Source organism: Xenopus tropicalis, chromosome 4 (assembly GCF_000004195.4).
Source record: "Xenopus tropicalis strain Nigerian chromosome 4, UCB_Xtro_10.0, whole genome shotgun sequence".
Lineage (NCBI taxonomy): Eukaryota > Metazoa > Chordata > Amphibia > Anura > Pipidae > Xenopus > Xenopus tropicalis.
The window spans coordinates 89455157-89479862 of record NC_030680.2 but is presented as its reverse complement, the minus strand read 5'-3'; the positions used below and the strand labels follow the sequence as shown (position 1 = coordinate 89479862).

The 24706-nt window shown below is 40.0% G+C and overlaps 1 protein-coding gene across 17 annotated transcripts in view; it reads right to left on the bottom strand.

The window, feature by feature from the left end:
- The window catches only part of ptprf (protein tyrosine phosphatase receptor type F), a 565520-nt gene that overhangs the window by 160875 nt on the left and 379939 nt on the right, over positions 1–24706 (bottom strand). For 16 of the 17 annotated variants that reach the window (XM_031900922.1, XM_031900927.1, XM_031900924.1 and 13 more), the window contains exon 1: positions 8928–9490. The exons of the other annotated variant lie outside the window; for it this stretch is intronic. The gene's annotated coding sequence lies outside the window, so the exon portion shown is untranslated. Of the gene's footprint in view, positions 1–8927; positions 9491–24706 lie in introns of those variants that run through there. 17 annotated transcript variants of the gene reach the window in all.

Sequence of the window (24706 nt, the reverse complement as noted above, 5' to 3'; positions counted from 1 at the left end):
GAAGGAAAAATCAAACCTGACTGGCCTACTAACTGCAGGTTCTTTTACCCAATACCTGTATAGAATTGCTAAAATTATAAAACTCTGTAGTCAAGCACAGTGAAAGTTGGCAATAAGAAGTGTTATTGAATAAGAAAAAGGCATGAAAAAAAAAAGACGACTTTCATTTCAAAATGTTAACATAGCTACGTTAACCATACCTTTAATAGTTCTGGAGAGTAAAGCCAGGTTTCCCTCTGCAAGCCCCTAACCAAGTAAATTATTAGCAACATTTGGCCTAGTGTCCCAGCAGAGCTTGTTAGGACAGGACTGCCATTCCTTTTGTGCAGGTTGGGGGAGGGGGGGGGGTCACACAAGAACAATTGTAGCTTTTAAGACTTCACACACTCCTCCTTCTGCACAAAGCTTGAGGTTTATACACAAAACCCCCTCTGCTGGAATGCATGGAAACTCAAACAAGCAATTGGCTATTGTTTGCTCTGGGAGTAGCTATTTAACGAGTGCTACTTAAAGAAGACCGCATACAGAAAAATATATGTAAAAGGTATCACATATATGTTGTAATACATAAAGTCCCTTTGAATAGAGACACAGCATGTCCAGCTGTTGCTCAGCTATAGTCAAGGCAACTGATGTTGGCACCATTAATTCAACGTCACCCAAGAATTCTATTAACTCTTGTTTACAGTATATATTCAGTCCGGACACTGCGAATGAGACAACATCTAGGCAAATATATTAGCACATAAAGTTTTTCTTAAAGGAACAGTAACACCAAAAAAATGAAAGATTTTTAAAGTAAATGAAATATAATGTACTGTTGCCCTGCACTGGTAAAAGTTGTGTGTTTGCTACAGTAACTCTACTATAGTTTATATATAATAAGCTGCTGTGTAGCCCCGGGGGCAGCCATTCAGGCTGGAAAAAAGGAGAAAAGGCACAGGTTACATAGCAGATAACGGATAAGCTCTGTAGAATACAATAGTGTTTTATCTGTTATCTGCTAAGTGCCTGTGCCTTTTCTCCTTTGAATGGCTGCCCCCATGGCTACACAGCTGCATTCTTTATATAAACCATATTAGTGTTTCTGAGGCAAACACACCCGTTGTACCAGTGCAGGGCAGCAGTACATTATATTGGAATTTCTTTAATACACTTGAATTTTTTTGGTGTTACTGTTCCTTTAAGCTGGTTGGCAGCCTTTGTGAAACCCCCTACCTAGCAGCTTGAGGGCAGCAATTAGTCATCACAATGTAATAATAAAAATGCATATGAAAGATAACTGTTTACATTGGATATCCAAGCATTCTCTGCAAAAATGCCAAAACGTATTAAACTAACCCATTCTTAAGGGCAAGGGAACAAAGAGCATTGGTTCCGCTGCTCTCAGCCTACTGAGCCCATGTGTGCCCATGGCAGATATTGATCAGGGGGCCACATACACAGGCAGATAAGATGCCAAATTGGTCTAAAGGACTCAAATTGGCAGCTTTTCCACCCACTGTAGATGCAGGTTGTGGGGGTACCTTTATTTTTTTTCCCTCGTGACCTATATACATATGGATCACATCAATACATCTAAGTACAGTAGCGATTGGTGGGACTTTTTTGCGAGCCCCACTCTTGTTTGAAGTTGCAATCTTTGTGACCATAGCCCCCCTTAGGTCACAAAGGTTACAGCTATAGGAAAACATCAGGATGAGTTGTTTAGCACAGTTCCTATAATATCTAGGACAGCTAATTAGATTCCATGCCAAGTCTCACCCTAATTCTAAGGGTACTCGGAGCTGTGCCTTTGCTTTTCTCTACCCACGGTCTGTGCCATGCATGACCAGAATGGCCAAATCAGTTCATCAGTTAGCGTGTTTTCCAAATAATTTTGGTCTATACATTATGAATATTGGTAGGGATAATGAAAAACCAGTAGGTTACAGTTTAAACCTAAAATCTACAGCACCAGTTCTAAATAACCTGATTGCAGATGGCTTCACATTTCCTGGTTGCTCTTTGAGCTATGGCACACTGCCTGTTTTCTGAATAAAATATACAACAACCACCATACATAAACTCTAACATGCACAGTGTTCAAAAAATACCTGCAAAAATCCAAAACAAAATCCTACATAAACAGGTATAAGAAGCAGAGTGAAGGCACTGCAGTTTCTCATAAATTTAAGCCTATCAAAATACATGGTGGATCATAATGTGAGCTGACAGATTGTAAGACTGTGAAAATTAATTAGAGCTAAGATGCAGTAGTACGTGTTCCATTGAACCTTTCTGCACATTCCGAGAGCTGATGTCAGTATTGTGCAACAGTGTCAGGGTTACAAGAGCCACCCACTTGTCAGCTACCATTTACAATAAATTGAATATTAAGCAAACATACTAAGATTACAGCATGCCTTATAGACAGAATACATGGTTTCTTTTCTGTCTGTCTGTGGTGTTACTGTAAATGTACAATTGTGTTCTAAATTTTGGAACAGTAGCATGATGCTGTGCTACATGAAGACCCGCTTCAGCCTGTAGCTTCTGCAGCAGCTGGTGACTTATGTTGTCACGGACATTGGATACTGCCATAAATATGTCCGTCTTGGAGGGCCACACGCATGCAATCAGACATTCTTAGCAAACAAGCAGAAGTCAATTATTGGCGCTTTTGAATGAGATTACACATATAAGCAGATATTTATTCAAATGCGGCCACAAGATGCATGTATGATGTGTGTATGCATCCCAACTTCTCATACCCCTAATATTCAAAACATGCATCAAAATGTTAAATGATTGTGCATGCCAAGTTTCAAAAAATGCAGGCAGCCCATCACTTCTAATACAGTACTATTCTACCAGAGTTTACAATGAAGACTATTAAATAGAGATGTAGCGAACCTCACAAAAAAAGTTCGCGAACCCGTTCGCGAACTTCCGCCAAGAAGTGCGAACTTTTGCGAACTTTGCGAACCCCATAGACTCCAATGGGAAGGCGAACTTTAAAACCTAGAAAAGCCATTTCTGCCCAGAAAACTGATTTTAAAGTTGTTTAAAGGGTGCCACGACCTGGACAGTGGCATGCAGGAGGGGGATCAAGGGCAAAAATGACTCTGAAAAATACGTTGTTGACACAGCGTTGTGTTTTGTGCTGTAAAGGGCAGAAATCACACTACATTTCTAAACTTGTTTAATAAACTGCTTTAAAACGTCCGGCATCTACATGCCAATCAAGTCGTGTAAAGGTTACAGCCGGTTCACACGCAAAGACAAAACGCCGCAGTAGTGGATACGGAATATATTATTGCTGGTGGAAAAACATCGCTCAGGTGATTTTATTGCAATGCAATGTCACTACTATGTGTAACGTGTTTGGTGCACTAATATGAACAACAGCAAACAGCACTGGACACGTTAAAAAACAGTAACTTAAATTAAAAAAAAAAAAAAAAAATTAATAATAAAAAAAAAGTGATCTCTGGTTGGTGCTGGGGGTGAACTACTAGGAGCAGCACACCAGTCCCCAACACAGCTAGACTAATAGCACTGGGCTCTATAAATTACAGTAGCAAAGTAAAAAAACACAAATAAAAAAAAATGATGTTTATGTGTGGTTGGTGCTTAGTGCACTACTATGAGCAGCACACCTGTCTCCAACACAACACAGACGGAGCTGCAGTACACAATGAAAAGAAGACTAGAGTAACAGTAATCAGAAAATAAAAGCAGTCCTTACAAGGACTATTGGGTTACAGCAGATGAGATCAGCAGGCAGCTGCCCACAGCAGCTACATACAGAGCAGTAGAAAGTATATTACTAGCAAAGCTACCTAAACTGTCCCTCAAACCCCTGCACAGCTCTCTCCCTATGCTAACTCATCAAGCACACATAGGCAGAATGTAAAATGGCTGCTGTGCTTCAGTTTTTATATGGAAGGGAGTGGTCCGGGGGTGGTCCAGGAGGGAGAGCTGCCTGATTGGCTGCCATGTATCTGCTGGCTCTGGGGTGAGAGGTCAAAATTTGGCTCCAGCTAAGGCGAACCCAAAATTGCGAACTTTGCTAAAAGTTCGTGAACTTGCGAACACCCGATTTTCGTGCGAATTAGTTCTCCGGCGAACAGTTCGCTACATCTCTACTATTAAATACAATGAAATTTGACATCCCCTGATTTTAAGTTTTCCCCCCATTTTACAGTGTTTTTCTGTGGTCACGCCAAATTATAATGCATTTCCCTGGTTTTACATAATTTTTTCTGGTTCCCTGAAAAACATGAAATGGGGGTTCTACTGTAATTTATTACTTTTCTTCATTCTTCTTAACCTTTTTTTTTTTTTTTTTTTTTAAAGAAGTGCAGAATCATTACTATCTCAGTTAATATATAATTTTCACTGAAAGTCTTGTTTTCTGGTGAAAACCCAAACAAGTAAATGCAGCAGTACCTACCATTGGGGGCTCATTAACCAACAGTTAGCAAATTTGCACTAGAGCTAGCTGAGAATAGCTAATAATTAGTGGCCAAGGGTATTGCCCTGGTGCAATGTTGCCCAGCATTACAATATAAACCTGACTATTTCCATGTTTAGAACATCCTCCGATTTGGCTTTATTCTACAATTTCAATCTAAATGCTAGTTTTAGATCATTGCATTTAAACCTACGATCAATATCCAAATGGTCACTGGAAGAAGACTAAAATCTGAATGTGTATGGCCACCTTAAGTTGCCTAAAAAAATCACTAATGATATCTATATACCGTGGTTGACTTTGCAGGCTTAAATATTTCATCTGGGGATGCACCATGTCAGACAGAACACAGTGCGATCAGCAGATAAGGAAGTAAATAACTTCCTGTTGTTCTGATCATTCCGGGCTGTCATTCTAAACAAACAGAAGTTGGCTGTAATGTGTACATTCCCTTGTATGTTGTTATCTGTCCTTGTGGGCAGATTGGTCTGGTCTGCTATTAAACAATGAACCAGTTGCTTTGCTTTTAAAGGAACAGTAACACCAAAAAATTAAAGTGTATAAAAGTAATACCAATATAATGTACTGTTGCCCTGCATTGCTACAACTGGTGCGTTTGCCAGTACTACTACTATAGTTTATATAAGTTAGCTACTGTGTAGCCATGGGGGCAGCCATTCAAAGGAGAAAAGGCACAGGTTACTTAGCAGATAACAGATAAACCCCCATTATATGGGACTTATGTACTAGTTATCTGCTATGTAACCTGTGCCTTTTCTCCTTTTTTCCAGCTTGAATGGCTGCCCCTGTGGCTACACAGCAGCTTATTTATATAGTAGCTTTTCTGTAGCAAAAACACCAGTTTTTTGCAGAGCAACAGCACGTTATATTTTAATTACTTTAAAACACTTTATGATGTTACTGTTCCTTTAATCTTACCTTTGCAATTCCATAATATAACATGATTCCAAACATATTGCTCAGGCCACATGCAGAAGAGCTATTAGGATAATCAGACATTAGTAACAGTTAGAAAATGTATAAAATCAAAACTACAGACTTACTATGTAAAATTAGGTACAAGAAGCCTCAGCGCTATAGGTGTCCTTGTGCTTAATTACTTTCAGTCTTCAATGTAGACAATAAACGTAGTGCTCAAATCTCCTGCTGGGTATTAAAACATGTGCAGAACCAATGTGTTGGAAGCGCATGAAAAATAAAAATACAAATACAAAATAGTGCAATATGTTTCAAAAGTTAATGAAACTAAAGTGAGAGTGTTGTGCCTATAACTCCAAATAATAACAAAGTACACCACACTGTGATTTGTGGATTTTATGTGCACAACTCTGTCACTTTAGTTTCATTAACTTTTGAAACATATTGCACTATTTTGTATTTTTATTTTTCATGCGCTTCCAACACATTGGTTCTGCACATTTCATCACACAAGTTACTTTTTTTGAGTGATTTAAAAGCACAACTAAAAGTTACCTAAAATGTAAAAACATTACCAGCTTTGGGGCATAACAAAACAGTGTATGTTTGTTGATTCATGCAAGCAAGCAAGCATGGCAGCTGCCAAGTACAAGTTTTCAGAAAAATGTATTGCAGTTTACAAGTCATTTCTTAATTACTCAATAATTGTTTTTCATAATCATCAGAGCAGCAAGTAAGTGTGAGGCTCCCCAAGATATCAATCTCTTGGGAAGTCATTTGGCAGCATGCTCACTGCACATGGAAGAGAGCCCGAGCACTCAGAGATGACGTCACATAGTAGGGCAGAGGGGCTTGCTGCTAATGGTTTCTAATGTGAATGCTGGACAGGCACATCTGGGTATGTATATTCTTAAGCCTGGAGGGGAGCAGATCTAAGCCCCTAAGGGAAGAACTAGAAACTGAGATGATTCTATGGTTTGACAATTGATGTGAGTTTGGACACGTACACTAGTTGTACAAGATTACTTTAACACGTAGGCAAGAAATAGATAAGGTTTTGAGTGTGCTTTTAAAATCTGTCCATAAAACACAATGTTATTTGTTTAATGACACCATCAGTAGTGATAATGCTGAAGGAGAACAGAATATTTTCTATACATAATTCCTGTCAGTTGCTTCAGGGGAAGAAATGCAATAAAGTCCCTTGTATTGTTCATCTAATTTGTCTTATTACATATTAAAAAAAAAAGAACTGAGAAAACACCCAAAGCTGAAGACCAGATAGGAGTTGGTTGCACACTGTATGCTGTAAACACATGGATATTTCCCAGGAACCTCAGTACCAGAAAAGCTGACATGATTAAAAAAAAAAAAAAAAGCACAAGATGATACCACCAAGTTTTGTATAAGGAATACTGTGTTGTCGTGTGAAAAGCATCAGAAAAATTACTGAATCAACATTTATTGTTCCTAAAACGCCAAAGTGGGTAAGGTATTAATAAGCTATAAAATCAGCAAAACTAAATATTTACATGTTCCTATGGCGTGTAAAGCAAGAAGCCTTCCGCTCAAACTGCCCAAACCAGCTGGATCACCTAGTATGTTTATTTATAAACAGCTACTGAGAGCTGCAGGCTGTTCGAATATTGTACTGAGCTAGTCAATCCAAATCGCAGGTGGGAAGATATTAGGAACAGGTGGCTGAGAGTTCACACAGCTGCATTTCGAACCTCATTTGATAAAATAAATATTTAAGAGGTGTTCGTTTAAGACTGCCCCAGCATAATTTTGCCGATAAAAATGTCCATGCCATCATGTCAGATCAAAACATTGACGCTAGTAAACAAATTTAAAATAGACAAATTAATTAAAAAAAAAAAAATACAGGTTGTGGAATTTTATGTTACGTGACAATGTTTTTTTTCAGAATACTGTAGGAATATGCAACCAGCAGCACTCTGGATGTTAGTGAGGGAAGGACCACAGATTTAATATTCCTGCAATATGGAATCAGAAATGTGTCGCCAGGCCGATAAGATGATTAGCCATTTCCTTACAATTATTGATGCAAAACCATTACTGCCCAGCACTGGAGGCAACTGAATTTCTTAAATACCCAGGATTTCAAAAGTTACAACATAGTCAGCTACTGTGTACAATTCAAAATAAAGCTTAGTCAAATGTGTCTTGGCAAATTCAGTTCCACTTTCTGAGAAACAGTTCTAAAGAAGGCCAGGGGTCCCTAAATAACACGGCGGCACTTCTCCCAGCAACAACTTCCCCCCAAATTTGTCTACTGAAATACTGGTACTTGATGTTTAACTACAGCTGCTGGACCAAAGACTTAAGATTTGTGCTTATATAAACCATAAATAAAATCTACATCTTTACACAAACTAAATGAAACTGTAATTTGTACTTTTTACTAAGAATACCATGCCCAGTGGTCCCCCGGCTGGGCACAGAGCCCAGGAAAAATAAACCTCTTTGCCCTGCCCTAAAACCAGACGTGGGTGGATCCGAGATGTTCTATATAAACATTTTTAGAATTTGTAATCCAAATAAAATAAAGCAAATACAGCAACTCGCACTTTACAGAGTGTTGATTTAGACTTAATTACACAAGTGATTCTACTGAAAAATTAACTACATTTTAGATTGGTCTATAAATATGTATTTTCTTCTTCGGTTTAACTTGTAAATATACATATTAAAATGCAATGTTCCTTCATTTCCCATCACAGGTAACACACGGTGCTTCCTGCCTATTGGCTACTGCCCTATAATTCTAGGCTGGGATGCCTAGTCCCTAAAAGTAAACCTCTTTCAACTCAGCACAAGCTGGATAAACATTTGCTTTGTGTGGGCTAGAGAGGCATTACACTCGCTACAATAGGGCTCCCCAGTACTGATGCAACTGATCCAGAGTGTGCTCTTCCTGGGGGGGGGGAGGAGGTTTCCATTATGAGGGGCAAATTAGCCCCTTCCCACCAGTAAGAGTCCAGGCACACACTGAGCCCCCCCTGCAGTGCCTGGGAAATTGCCTAACATTGCTTTCCTGGCCCCCTTCCCAGTCATGATGGCAAACTGCTGCATTACAGCCATAGAGACATTCACTAGAAACATTTAGTAGCTCTCTGCTTTTCTGAGAGTCCATCCATAATAAGGAATTCCAGTTAATGAGCTGCTGGCAGCCGAATTACGCCCCTCCTCAACCTCAGTAGCATGTAAAGGGTTAAAAGCGCCCCTCCGACTTTGTATCGCACATGAGGCCAACAAGCCGGCTCACTAGGGTCACACGGTACTACTTGGTTCCCTTCCCTGCTCCCAATCAGCGATCCATTCAAAACAGCAAGAACCATTGGGCTTCATAGAGAGATAAAAGTGCCGCCTACACCCCAGAGGCTCGGCACCTGCCCGCACGTAGCACAGCCCCAGTGCACTTAGCGAGCGGAGGGTTCGCTCCCCGGCTGCTCACCGACAACCTGAGTGAGGCCAACAGAACGGACATTGCAAAGTTAATACCAACCTGGCAAGAGGAGCCGGAGTTCCCAGGCAGTAGGCACATGCTTTAAACAAGGCACCTCCCTTCCAATCCTCTCCCGTCCGGCACAGGCTGCCACAGCGGCGGACCCAGCACCTGCTCCCCTGTATATTTTAACTCCTCCCGCAATAAAGATTTCCCTCGCAGGTAAAAACCAAAATTATTGCGTGGGGGGGGGGACCCAACTTCGTCTTGTCTCAGCCACCCACGTCTTCCAATTGTTAAACCTCCAGAGTTTGTATAAAGACCAAGGGAAAAACCAAACGGATATTTTCCGAGGTAAGTTCTTTGGCTCAGCAGTTATTTCCAGGGGAGAGATTTAATCCATTAGACGGGTGCCAGCTCTTCATCTTTTTGCCACCTTTCCCTTGCGCGCAACTGTGGCTTCCCCGGTGCCGGAACGAGCGAGCTTTTACCTGCAGCGACTCCCAGACTATCACTTTCTCAGCAGGATCTGCCGCTGACAGACTGGCCTTCACACCCGCCCTGCTAGCAAGGGGCTGGCTCAGCCGCGAATCCACGCCTTGCCCATTCAGGGATGGCTTTTGTTTGGCTTGAGGGGAGGGGGGTGCTTAACTCTTTCACGGTTGCTGGGAGCAACCAGCCGTCCTCCGAACACTGTTACGCTACAACTCCCTTTATCCCTCACATGATGCTGAGTGTTGTAGTTTAGATGTACATGAAAACAGAATGCTGGAAAGTCTTAGCTGCAAATCAGCATCTTGCTTATGTCTCCATTGTTGCAAATCAGTACCATCCTATTATCTTATTTTAATTCCCTTTACACATTTACCCTGAGCTAATCCATATGCCTTTATAATTAAATCAGATGTCACATTCTAGTTTCATTTCCTTTCTCACCTCTCTATAAATAGAGAAAGGACTGACGTTTATGGAGTGATGCCCTTGACAGAATTAAATATAAAATTAAAAAGGCCAGTAAAATCTCAGGAAAAAAATTGAAAATGATCGATTTGACTCATAAGTTCTCAAGTGAAGCTTTTTCAACGTGGGCATCAGGAGGTGACAAGTGCTGAGCAGCTTTTGTTTTATGAGTGGTGACCTACATATTTGGTTTGTGACATAAACACATACAAGAGAAAATATGGCAATTAGATTGTAGGAAGATCTAATTATTATCATCACATGCTTCTAAGGAAGGGGAAAAGATTGTGCAAGGATGGGCATCATGGTCTGTCCAATGTTATATACACACACAACACAGTTACTTGCCCCCTAGGAAATGTTTATACTGTATATATTATCCTACTCTATTTATTTATCTTTGTAAAATGTTTGTGTTGTCTTGCATCAGGCAAATGCAGATTCACACCCATTTCTGTATATCACAATATTTATACTTCCTTTGCTCTGTGCCAGTACAATACTGTTACAGTTTGTGTTCATATATGCTAAGTATGTGGGGGGGGGGGGGGGGTTAATATTCTGGCAAAAATTGCATTTTGCCAGTATTTTCTTTTTCTTTGCCATATTTACTTTTTCTTTGAACCAAGAATTGTAGCCTTTTGTAACCACCAAGTGCTGTCCGGTTCCAAAAACATTGTGGGCTGTTAGTCTTAATTAGGGATTGCTACCTTCTCTGGAACAAATACTATTCTTCCTATATACTTATCTTTTTTTACCTAGTAATAACATTGGGCTCAAGCATAATTTTTACTAGTCAGGCTGGTAATATACTTGCCAAGTGGCATGGTCATAAATGGTCCTTAACAATACACAATATAGAGAGACAATTGGTCCTTCTAATGTCTGGTTACATCATCAATCAGAGCCACTTGCCAATAATTTGCACAGTGTTCATTGAGTTCTTTATGCTTGTTTTTTTGGATAGCATGAAGTATGGGGACAGTAGAAATCAGTCTCTCGCTGCAGCAACTATTTACATCACAAAGATACATATCTGTTCCATGTGACTGCACTTGGTTAGAGTTGGACCACTGGTTAAGTTATCAGAGCTCTGACATGTACTAACAAGCGTTTGCTTATGTTGTCAATATGTTTTGCTACTTCATTGCATTCCACCACGTGGCCTCATGTGTTAATTGGTCTCATAATTTCTGTGTGTCTTTACTCATGAGGATAGAAACCAAGGCTCAATGCAAACTGCAACCACATAAGCAAATTCTTGTAGCTACATGCCCTGAATTACAGTATTCCGGGCTCTATTCATCTGTAACCTCCTAATTTTTTGCAAAAGAGATAGTAACACCAACATTTTTAAATGATTTCATGTTTATTAAGATTTCATGCATTTAAATATGATATATTGTTACTCGAATCTTGTAAAACTGTTGTGGGTCATAAAAGCACTAATATCATTCCTATATACAGTATATTAGCTCTTTTGTAACATGGGAGGCTGTTGTGCAGATTCCTGTAAAGTTAAAGGCCAATTACATCTTCTAGTACTGTGGTCCTCTCAGAAAGATCCATAGAATTGGCAGCTGATTCTGTATCTGATGAAAATATGGTGCTCTGGAAAAAAAAGTATTTTTTATGATCTCCATGGTTCATCTAGAGAGCCCACGCAATCAAAACTGTGCCACAGCCATTGATCTCTGTGTACCTCAGACTTCAAATTATGGAAGTAAACAGTACAGGACAGTAATATAGGTGGGCCTCTCCTAAAGAGATACTTTTATGCAATTTTTAATTCTGACTGAACTGTATGATTACTGTGGCCTATATGGGCCTAATAAGTAATTTAGGTGATTTTATGTGATCCCCATGACTTGAACAACCATTATGGAAAACTGAGCTGACCAATGTCCACAACGGTGTGTGTGTGTATATATATATTGTAAGGATCTTACCCGACTAAGGGGTCAGCGTGTTCAGGACCTTCAGCGGTGCAACACTCCAGTAGCATGCATGCGCACGAATAGTCACGGCAGTGTGTGTGCGAATAGTCGCAATGCTGCGTGCGCGAATAATCGCGACAGCGTGTACATTTTGGCGCATGCGTATTGCGCTTAAAAGGACGCCGAGGCCTGCAATTCACTGCGAAGAGATCGTCGCTTTCCTAGTGTGTTGCTGAGCGCTTCTGGTTATTGTTTCTTGTATTTGACCCGGCCCGTTCCTGATACCTGCTGCCCGAACCGACCTCTGTCTGCCTTACCTGCCTTTGCCTATTGATTCTGTTACTACCCCGGACTTACGGCACTCCTGCCACTCCTCCACTTAAACACAGGTCTGTACCTCCTTCAGTCTCTGCTGTTTATAGTGGGAGGTGTAGGAGAGGTCTACTTCTACATGCTCTTCTACCAAACTTCCTGACAGTATCACTTCGCCCGATGGAAGAGTCTGAGGAAGCTTCTCCTATGACCCTCCTTACCCAGCAATTGGCAGCCCTGACCCAGGCTGTCCAGGAACTGCAGAGTGGTTACCATCAGGTTCAGACCCAGTTACAGTCGCTATCGGGGGAACTGTCTACTTCAGCTGCTCTTCCTCCTGTTTCCGCTCCCGTGCTGGCTACTGTCCATAAAGTCAAGCTTTCCATAAAGTACGCGATTTCCTTTCTGTCCGGAGAACCAGACTTGGGCCCATCGTCTCCTTGAACAACAGAGCCTTCTATTTAATGACTCTACTGCCTTTTTTCAAGCCATGGCGCTTCTTTACGATGATCCTAAGAGGGAGTCCACGGCAGAGGCAGGGTTATCTCAAGGGAGACGCACAGTGGAAGAATATGTGACCAAGTTCCGCAGTTATGCTTCTGATACCAAATGGAACCAGGCTGCCCTGAAACATCAGTTCCGCATTGGCTTGTCCAAGGCATTGAAAAACGAGTTAGCCCGAGTAGGGGTACCTGAAAGTTTGGAATCCTTGATTCAGCTCGTCATCCAGATTGACCGTAGACTTAAGGAGAGGCGCTTAGAAAAGGCCGGCGCTTTTAAATCCAGTTGGTTGGTCCCGAGAGCTCCATCTCCTTTTAAGACCGTTCCAATACCTACAGCTACAGTTACCTCGGAGGATCCCGAGCCTATGCAACTTGGTCTAATCCGTTCTCCCCTCACTCAAGAGGAAAGACTTCGTAGACGGCGACTGAACTTGTGCCTGTACTGTGGAGCTTCAGGGCACCTTTTACGCACATGTCCCATCAGACCCCCCAGTAAGACTTTTGTTCCTACCTTTCTCAGTGCTGGGGCAGTTAATGGACAAACTCTTTTGTCTTTAACTCTTGTCTTACAGTGGCCAAAGGGGGTACTCAGGACCCAAGCCCTCAGGGGCCTGCGGATGTTTCATGGATCGAGACTTCACATGGCATTCCTCTGAAGGTTAAACCCAATCCCCTGATGGTGAAGCTAGCCGATGTCCTTCATGAAACTGTTCCTCTTTCAATAAAGATTCAGCAGCATGTTAAATTTTTGTCTTTTGATGTGGTTTCATCACCTTTGTATCCCATTATTCTGGGATTTCCATGGTTGCAAACACACAACCCTTCAATTAATTGGCAGTCTAACCAAGTGACTTTTCCTCCAGACATATGTTTTTCTCACACAGTGGGCTCTAATAATTTACAGGTACTTTCGTCACATTCTCGTTATGATCTCATCCCTGAGACTTATCGGGAGTTCCTTGACGTGTTCGATGAAAAGCGGGTTGATAAGCTGCCTCCCCACCGTGTCTATGATTGTCCCATCGACTTACTACCTGGAGCTGCAATACCTTTCTTCTGTAGGATTTATCCTCTTTCTGAACCAGAACTAAAAGTGCTGAAAGATTACATTGATGAAAATCTTGAGAAAGGGTTCATCCGACGATCTACATCGCCTGCAGGGGCTGGTATTTTCTTTGTGGAGAAGAGAGATCACTCCTTACATCCTTGCATTGATTACAGAGACTTAAATAAGATTACCATCAAGAATAGATACCCGCTCCCTCTTATTTCTGAACTGTTTACGCTCTGCCCGTGTGTTCACCAAGCTTGACCTCCGGGGTGCTTATAACCTGGTCCGCATCCGCCAAGGAGATGAATGGAAGATGGATTTTCGCACAATGTATGGGCATTTTGAATATTTAGTAATGCCCTTCGGACTTTGTAATGCCCCAGCAACTTTTCAGCACTTCGTAAATGATATAAACTGGTCCAGAAAATCCCTAAAAATATCATTTACGAAGTGCTGAAAAGTTGCTGGGGGATTACAAAGTCCGAAGGGCATTACTAAATATTCAAAATGCCCATTACTTGTCTGGACGACATCTTGTTGTTAAAAAGGTATTTTCAAGACTTCAAACACACAAACTCTATGCTAAGCTTGAGAAGTGCGAGTTTGAGAAAACTACCATTGAGTTCCTTGGCTTAATTATTTCTCCCACTGGGGTTTCCATGGATGCACGAAAAATCTCAGCTATTCTGGAGGTTCAAAGGTTCGTAGGTTTTGCTAATTTCTACAGGAAGTTCATTAAAGACTTTTCTAAAATAATTTCTCCTATCACCTCACTCACTAGTTCACTCAAAAGGACATTTTTTTTGGCCTGGCTTGTTTAGAGATTGCCGTCAATATGTTCTGTCCTGTGAGATGTGTGCACGATTCAAGGAACTTCTCGTTTGGTAGGTCTATTACATCCTCTCCCTGTTCCTGAGAGACCTTGGGACAGTATCTCCATGGATTTTATTGCGGACTTGCCTATCTCTGATGGCCCATTTTTTTACCTTTATCTGGGTTACCTACTGCTGCTGTTACCGCTGAGGTATTCATTAAAGAAATTTTTCGTTTGCATGGCCTCCCTAAGGAAGTAATTTCTGATTGTGGTCCTCAGTTAACTTCTCGTTTCTTTATGTCAAGGACTCCGCATTCAACTTGCGTTGTCTACAGCGTTCCATCCACAAACTAATGGACAGACGGAACGTACTTATCAAACTTTGGAACAATATATCCAATGCTTTTCATCTTTCTCTCAAGACAATTGGTCTTCCTTGTTACATTTAGCGGAGTTTGCTTACAACAACTCTACTCATGATTCTTCCAAACAAACTCTGTATTTTTCTAATTATGGTTTTCATCCTACTTCCCTTCCCGGACTTTCTGAGGTTTCTGCCATGCCATTCATGATAGAATCACATTTCTATCAGATAATTTTAAGATGCTACAGCAAAGTATCCAGGAGTCTCAAGCTTCTTTCAAAGAATATGCTGATCGCAGATGCAAGAGGAATCCTGACTTTGGAGTGGGTGATTATGTTTGGCTATTCACACGCAATTTAAAGCTATCCTGTCCTTCGTAGAAGCTGGGTCAGAAATTTGTGGGGCCTTTCCAAATTATTAAACAAGTCAATCCAGTTGCTTTTAAACTAAAACTTCCCATTCATTTTTGGGTGCATCCTGTTTTCCATGTCTCTCTGCTTAAGAAGTCTCTCAAGAATCCAATCCCCAACAGAACTGTTGTTCCTCCTAAGCCAATCACAGTGCAAGGTTCGGAAGAATTTGAGGTGGAGAGTATCCTTGACTCTAGGATACGAGGACGTCATTTGCAGTATTTAGTGCAGTGGAAGGGTTTTCCCCTGTTAAAATTCATGCACCTCGTTTAGTTACGGCCTTCCACAAGAGGAGTCCTGGTAAACCTGCACCGGGGTGCATCCAGAGGTCGCACTGTAAGGATCTTACCCGACTAAGGGGTCAGCATGTTCAGGACCTTCAGCGGTGCGGCGCTCCGGTAGCACACATGCACATATATATATATATATATATATATATATATATATATATATATGTGAGTCTCCAGACCCAGAATTACATAGACATGCACAGCTCCACTACAATTGGTCCGATCTACCTATAGGCCAGTGGTTTTCCACACTGTGTGGCTGGCCCCCCTGCCCAAAGCTTGGATGCTCAAGGAGAAGGAAAGATAAAAACTAAGTAAGCTTTATCTGAAAGGTCTATACAGCCATAAAATACATAAAGCCATAAGTGGTCACAGAAAAGCTGCACTGAGTCCTCTATCAAAAGAAACACAGGATTTCTTGTCTCCTATTTTGTAAACATGTTCTTCAGTATCAGACTTCCTCTCTGAGAAAATTTCTTTATTCCTGGAGCCTGAGTTTGCTTTCTCCTCTCTCTAGGGCTCTTTACTCATGTATGGTACTGCTTTCTGCAGAATAAATATAAAGAGTTCTAGTTGGAACCAATGTGGCTACTCTGTTGGCAGTAAAATGCCTTTTCCTTTAACTAAAAAAATATGGCAAATAGTTCTACAGGCCGATCTATTACATCACTGTAATTTGGCCATTTATGCAAGCAACAAAAGTAAGAGTCAGTTTGTGTAATCCCAGGTTCATTGTACATGGAGAAGAAAATCAGTGTTGTGGGTTATTCTTTATTTGTAATGCTGTATACAAATGAATTAAGTTGTGCTCCCCGTTGTTCTCCCATAGCCTAACTAAATGGGACCGTTGTTACCCCCAAAGAGATTGATTGCTGTTTTGAAAAGAAAGGGCAGAAAATTCATTTTCACATCTCTGCACTGTTCAGTGTCAGGGTCACTGTGTTGAGCACAGGGCATCTGGAAAGGCAAGACCATGTTTTCTTTGAAATTACTTCCAGCAAAAAGCACAAAAGATGGCATTCCCACCACACAAACCAATTACACATTAGAGGTATGACCTTCGAATGCTGTACCATAAAATCTCGATTTATGCTGAGCACAAGAAAGCCATTTTCTTAATAATGGACAATGGATGTTGGAATAGGGCTATCCTAATGCATTGTTAATAGTGGTGACAAGCTAGTGTGTTTCAGTTGTAGTTTTAGGGACTCTGGAAATATTTTTTTTTGTTTTGTTTTTTGTTTCTGTACCTCATCACCCAGTAGGATAACAAACCAAAGGAAAAACAAAATAAGTTACAATATGAATTAAAAATAAGATTGTATAAGCACATTGCTAAACAAGTGCAAGAGCGTGTGCCTTACTGGTTAATTACAGACCACTTGTGCCTCCAGGAGTGTGGGTCTCTGCACTTTCTGTCTCCCTCTACCATTCCCTCTTGTATTGAGTGCTGCCTAACACTGGCAGCACTCAATTCAAGGGGCACGTCACAGGTCTTACACTCTGAAAAAGGAGCACAGAGGCCTGAACTCACCAATTAATTTGTGAAAAACACAAATTAATAATTATTACTATAAGTGAACAGATTTGAAAAGCAATATTTCAGTTTTATTTTGTGTTCATATGTTTATGCACGCTCTGCGAAATAGAGGCATAGGCAAATGATGGAGACAGCACCCACAACACAAGAAATAGTTTGTGTGTTGTGTCGGAGATAATCAAGTTAGGGTCACTACACTGTGCATGCACACACACAATAGATTTTGGTTTGAAAATTTATATTTTTGCATTTATGCGCAGAAATCTATTAAGTTTGTGTACAAAGGCCTATGGCTGCAATTCACCTCGGATTGACTGTTTTTTGCCAACAGAGAAACAGCATTATCTGACATTAGCCTTAAGACTACAATGTCATATTGTAGAAAGTTAATTCTTAAGTAGGAGTTTGTACAATACGGGGGTGTTTCCTCTGCTGATGACTGTACTTCCATTATATACATATCTATTATAATATATAATCCAACTAAGTAAGAACATATTTTTATTGTAACCAACAAGGGAAAACAACTTGTTTGTATCATTAGACACAAAACATTTACCAGTGTTTTAAGTTCCACAGGTTAATGTGTTTACACACCTGCAGCAAGTCAGCATAGGCAACTGTCTGTTTTCACAAGTGAATGTTAACAAGGATCAAGCCTGCACTTATTCTAAGGTGGGGCTCACACAAGCCCAATTTCAAAAGCTGTTAAGTTATAATCATTAAAAGCAAGTGAACAAATACATATTTGCTATTACTCTAGAAACAAATATGTGACTTTATTTGCTAGAAAGCAACGTAACAAAGACAATCTTGATAAATTTCCTAAATGTATATAAGTAGAAAGTATTATTTTAAATGACATGTTGCATTTGTAGTGTTGATAGAATAAATCTGTAAGTGAGAAATTCACACAGTTACTTATTAATGGAGTGTGTGTACAGTCATATCTGCTTTGCCAATTTTTCTAGTTGCCATTTGTGAAGCTTAAATTATTCGAAAATATGCGTACTTGTCTCTTACTAAGATTTTTTCCTCTGAATAATAATCAACTCCAATTTTGTGAATTCCCCTTATGAGTTTTTCTCCCAAGGAAAACAATGAATGACATAAATTCTTTGGTTATTTTCCCCAGTCCATCTTATTTATATCAATTCAGGCAATAAATGAAAATTGGAAAGATTTACAGGTTGGTTAGTACTTAAAATATGTAGAGAGAGGCTGGCTGCCAGGCTTACTGAGAGTCTTTTTAACTCACAAAATGCATAAAGCTGGATATAAAAAGACTTTAGGTCTTTAGGTCACTGGAAAGCCTAGTAAAGAGTTAATCTCAAGCTGCAGGCATACCTTCAGTTGTCTCAATAGTGCCCTTAAGTCTTCCCATATTTCAGTAGTTTAGATGATCAGAAGCCAAACAGGAAGAAAAAATGCTGAGCTGTGTAGAGAAGATTCCCATAATGCAATGCTCCGGCACAGACTGTACGACCAGTTCTTTAAGCAAGCACATGCGCAGAAGCAAGGAGTGTCCGGTTGCCATGGTGACTCTTGTGAAAGAAGTAGAAGAAGCGGCGAGCTGGGGCCATAGGAAGAGGACACAGGCAGGTGCTGGGGGGGAGCGGAGCGGTGGGGGGGCAGGTTTTGGTGGGGGGATGTGCCCTGCCACGTTTTTAAGCGCAGCGCGGAGTTCGGATGTGAGTCGGAGGGGGTGGGTTGGTGCTGACAGATGCGCAGCCTGAAGGTGCTTTGGGAGCGGGGGGGGGGTGTTATTGTGTGGAGCGCAGACCAGAGTTCGGGTGCGAGTCGGATCGGTGGGGGGGTTGCTGACAGATGCAGTGCGGGGGGGTGGGTTTCGGTGGGGGGAAGTTTACTGGTGTCCTGATGTTTACTGCTGCCCTGCCACGCAGCCTGAAGGTGCTTGGGGAGCGGGGGAGGGTTATTGAGTGGGACAGACATTGCCTGCAGGTGCCTGCCTGGGGGAGCGGGGGAGGGGGTTGGGAGCCTGGCTGGGAACGCATGCGCAGTAGAGAGTAGTGAGGGAAAGGAAGTGGGCATCCCTATTAAAGATGGCGGCGCTGTTCACTGAAAGGAGTCTGTAGTATGTAGTAAGTGTAAATCTTTCACTAGGCAAGCCAGAAATATAGCGTTTCTTCATAGCGATAGTAGTACTATTTAATAGTGTGCTTAATTGATTTTGACTTTCCTTGTCCTTTAAACTGAAAAACACTTAGGGGTTAAAAGGAACTAAAAAAAGCCCACCACTGTACATTATATAGTGAATAAAGTACCCCTATTTAAAACGTACAAATGTCAGACTCTCCCATAAGGTTTAAATTCTTCTGCAATCATATGACTGTGATGATCATGGCCTACATTTTATATTGTTGGTGTTAGAATATTTCTGTCACAAAGAATAGAAATGCTTCACTGTGGCATTAGCTTGTTCACTCATATCATTAGCTTTGTATTCATTGAAACATACCTTGCACTTCACGGCTATGTAATGCAGGTAATGAACTCTGGGGCCTTTGGGTTTCCCTTTGGTGCAGACTACATTAGTAAATTTCTGATTACTGATATCTGGTTGCTAAAGGATGCCTTTTCTGACCAAAGATCTGTTTTGATTTGGCTCATAAGCCTCTACACAACCAGGCAACAGACTAAAGGCTGAACAAGGGATAATGAAAAATAAAAATAATAAAAATTAAATCTAGCTTCATAGTCAGTCAGCCTTTGTTGGGTTAGATCAGTTGCCTGAGCTGAACCCCAAAGAACAAGTCACACCATAAAGTGATGCACTGCCATTCATTTGGTTATTTCAGTAGCATGTCATAATAAATGATTTGGCCAGCTCAGTCTAACCTGAAAGCTTGTAGGACCCCTTGACTGGTTGTATACAACCTAGTGTTTATTGTAAGAAGATTATCACATAAACAGTAGGGCTTTTATTGACAATAAGGAGAGCTGTAGGAATAATCCAAAAGCACAAAGCACTTCATTGCTAGGAATGCAATTGTTCTACAACTAACTAACTATCCCTTACATTTTCTATTAATCCAAAAGTTTCTGCAGCTGAGAAATCTTTGACAAGCCTACAGAAAAATATCAACAACATTTTCTTCTTATACTTTCTAAGGGGCTGATTTACTAATCCACGAATTCGAATCCGAATGGGAAAAATTCGGATTGGAAACAAACATTTTGCGACTTTTTCGTATTTTTTGCGATTTTTTTCGTCGCCGTCACAACTTTATCATAAATTGTCGCGACTTTTTTCGTTGCCGTTACAACTTGCGCGAAAACTTTTTTTTGTATTGAGTGCTCGTAAATGGCGGGCAAAACTTTCAGACTTTGCATGATATTGGAAGCCTCCCATAGGACTCAATGGCACTCTGCAGCTCCAACCTGGCCCAAGAAAAGTCACCATACTGAAGCTTGAATGAATCCGAAACTTTTGTACTCGGCGCAAGGCTACGAAAAAGTCGCGACAATTCGCGCAAGTCGTAACGCTACGAAAAAGTTGCAACAATTTGCGAAAGTCGTAACGGCTACAAAAAAGTTGTGACAATTTACGAAAAAGTCGCAAAATACCAATCATTACGAAAAAAACGCATTCAGATGCCTTCGGACCGTTCCTGGATTAGTAAATCAGCCCCTAAGAATTACTAAGGCTACATAAGAAATCATCCTCCACCTTTTATGTGACTTCAGCCCATGCCAAATTTTTTAAAAATTTGATTAGCTTTAATCATAGTCAACTAATTCTTCTTCAGGTATTTATAAGCAAGTGACTGCTCAAAGGGTAGCCAATCCTTTTGTCTACTGACAATCAGTATTTTTCAACACGTTTCAGAAAAAAATAGCAAAAGGAGAAGGGCATTCAGTGTCTGAAAGTAAGGGATCCTCAACTCTACAGCACCAGAATTATTACCCTGGTGGTCTTTGTATATGATAAAAACAGAATTTACCAATCTTGCATTTTTTCTTACCTGAAGATAAAAGATTTCTCTAGTAGTCACAGATTTTCAGTAAGTTTCTCAAATACTTATTCCAGTAATTCCATAATCCAATATTATCAAAATGCTAGTGTTAATTTTTAGACTTTTGAGGATTTAAAAATAATTATAGAGAACTTGAAAAGAACATTTGGCAGCATAAATTAATAACTTTAAATAACTTAACTTTCTTTAGGTTTGCATGTGTAGATAACTTGTTTAGGCTGTTGTTTATTGCCAGGTAAAATTCTTAAATATTATAATTGATCATAAAAAGAAGTATTTAAAAAAAGACTTCTACACTGAAATTAGGCTCCATTTTTTTGCCTGTGCAAAATGTCAGCTATTCATAGCTTAGCAATTTTAACTACAGCTTTGTAAGGGGGGGAAGGGAAGCTCAAGAAATGCAGAATTTTAAGTATTCAAAAGTGAGAGCTAGATAGCGTTCTCATCTAAATGAGCTGCTTATCTAGGGGTACCTGTGTCCAGCTAATCCTTAGTGGAATGTGTTACACTGAAGGCTTTGATTCATATTTTCAATCCTTGAGTGTATTAGAGAGCAAGGCTCTTTGCTATTATCTGTGGGAAGCTAGGGATTAATTATATCTAGGGAGAGGAGTTGCTCAACCTGATTCACCATTCTTAGTTGCAAGGGATTCCACCCTGCCTGTCTGAAACAAGACCTGTCTGTGTCTGGCAGACTGACTGCTTAATGATGTCATTACCAGGTGTGCTTAAAGGGCCCTAGCACCAAAAAAAAGTATACATTTAAATATGTATACTGCCCTCATAAAAAACTTCAGAAGCTGTGAGGCTTATGGCTCATGGATCATTTTCAAAGTGCAGAAAAAGGTTGGAAACCTCTGCTGGTTATTTTCCTGGAGAGCAATGTACCTAGCACAGTGTTCTTTTTGCAGTCTTTTGGAGAGAGCTGCACAGTTTAAAGTGCTTCTCCTCTACAAAAATGCCCAGTGTGCCACAGCCCAGCTGTAGTTATTATTATTAAGCTACTATAAAACCACAGGGCCTGACATTATTAAAACATATTTAAAAAGCTCCAATATATTCCACAGCATAGTACAATAAAGGGTGTACACATTAAACATACAGGATTAATACAGGTAGATAGTGTCCTGCAGAAATAAGCTCACTATTTGTTGTGGCCCATGTGAAATCACGATTTCGGGTTGGTGACAAAATGCCCAAAAAATACCTTTCCATTGAATAGCATTATTATTAAAAATGCCCACTGCTGAAGTGCATTGGCAGGTATACAGCAATACAATGCTATTCAATGTGAAGGTATTTTTGGGTGTTTCGTCAAACGCCGCAAGAGCCATTTCATGGGTAGACATGGAATTACTGTAGGGCTATATGCCTTACATTTTCAGGTGACAGATTTACAATCCAATATTACTGCTGACAATAAATATTTTATTTGCCATTGCTGAAGAGACAAATGTTATCTATAAATGTGTATGTTTAGTTTGTTGTATTACTAGATTCCATAGTTATTAAAGGGATGCATATGTAATTAATATTGCCTTAAAGGGATACTGCAGAAAAAAAATAAAAAGTTGTGTTACTTTAGTAATTGTTAAATGTTTGCTTTTAAGTGGTGGGACAGTACACTTTGATTTTCCCGTGCAATGCCTTCCTTTTTGGCAAAATAACAGCATTCCTGAATAGACTAGATACAGAGTAATTAAGAGTACAGAGTAATAATATCACAATGATCATCATCTGTAAGCAGAGAATTTTTGACCTTTTTTCTCTTAAATCTCCTGTCCTGATCTGCAGAATATGTTGTTGCTATAAAAATATAACATAATAACGATTAAATATTTGGTTGGGGTTTTGTCTCATGTTTAAAAGCATATAGGCAGGTTATTTAGGCCCTGTTTTAATTAGGTGTGTATGTATGTATGAATGTGATAGGAAATAAGCTCCACTGGGGCAGGGACAGATGTGAATGACATTTAATCTCTGTAAAATGCAGTTCTGTATTCCTTGGTTTTCATGTCCCATTGGTTGTGTTTCCTTTGCAAACCAGTGACCTCTGGTATTGTATTCAGCCTATGCTTACATGCACAGAGTACATAATGAGTAAGACTTTTTTTAGAAATGTGTTTCAAATAAAAGTTTTCTGTCTCCAACGTGATTGGCCTGTGTGTGGATTTCACAAGTGCTTATCTTTTTTGGATTCTTACAGAGACAGAAAAATATAATTTTAATAGTAATTGTTTCCCCGTTACCGGAAGACATAAAAACATTCATCCTAACCGTAGTCAGGCTAGGCCTTATCAACCACATAACTAGGGCACCTAGTTTGTGATGTATGATCTTTAATGCCTGTTTTCCTTTACATAACTGATGGCTGAACTGGCTTGTGGTACATGCAATTATAAGAGGGGGATGATAAAAAAGTTTAGGGATTTAAAGGCATATTGGCTTTTAAAGGTAAGTGCAGTTTGCGGCAAATAAAAACTGACTTTTGTAACACACAATGATGTAAGACTGTACAGGTGACAGTGCTTCCCCGCATTGCTTTAAACCTTTTAGAGCTTTCAGCCACTATTCCATAATTTGCTATAATCTTATAGTTTGCTGCTCATATTTGCCTGATTAAAGAAACAAGGGGAAATCTTTTCTGTAGCTATAAGTACACTAGTAGGTTGCAGCAAAAGCACATAAGAAGCTCCATAGTATGGGTGAATATTTGCAGGACAGGCTCTAGGTCAGATGTACAAGGCTATGAAATATATTGTGCACAGCCAACATTTTTTTTATCAGTGTTTACTTATGTGTTCATGTCACAAGCTTTCACTAGAACCAGCCCTTTTCTTATGAATACAAAAATTTGGCAGCCCTTGATGCAAAACCGGCAAGTGCCCACAAAGGCATTAGGGTTTTAACAGTTCCAAATATATATAAAAAAAAAAAAACATAAAAAGGTGTGCACTTTGTTTAAAATTATTTTAATAACTTGGCATACAGGTAATGTTTCAGTTTTTTTTTCTTACACCTTTTTTTTTTTTCAAGACATATTGCCAGAAAAGGTGTAAGAAAACCACTGAAACATTGCTGAATTAATGTAAGACTTTCAAATGGAATGTGTGCTTTTCTGCGATATTTATCTGTACACAACTTAAGCGCAGTGCCCAAAGTTAAATGTACATGATTCTTGTGAAGGTGAGCATGGCCTGCTTGGATAGCACTCAGGTGCCTTCAAAGTATAGGGACTCAAACTGCTAGGGGCCAAACTTAAAAACCAAAACACCAATGGCACTTTTGGACCATGCTTCTGGGCATGAGATTTTGGGTCTTATATAAGCTCATATGATGTTGAGGAATTGTTATTTTACTCAGAAACTACGCTTGGCATAGCAATAGAATCAGCATTCCCAGCAGCTGCTAGTAGCATCCTATTATAGGGGTCCTAATAGGTGCAATTTTTTTTTAATTTTCACACTGCCATTCTAGAAAATATCTTTTTATGTATAGCTGAGACATGTCTTATGAGAGTCATCTGTTGCCACTAAAATATTATAAATTTGTGTTGGACAAGAAAATCTGTTACTTTAAGTTTTATGATACTGCCTTGTTATTCATTCATGGTAAACATGAAGCAGGGGGAACTATTCATTTCTGGGTAGGACAAGAGGG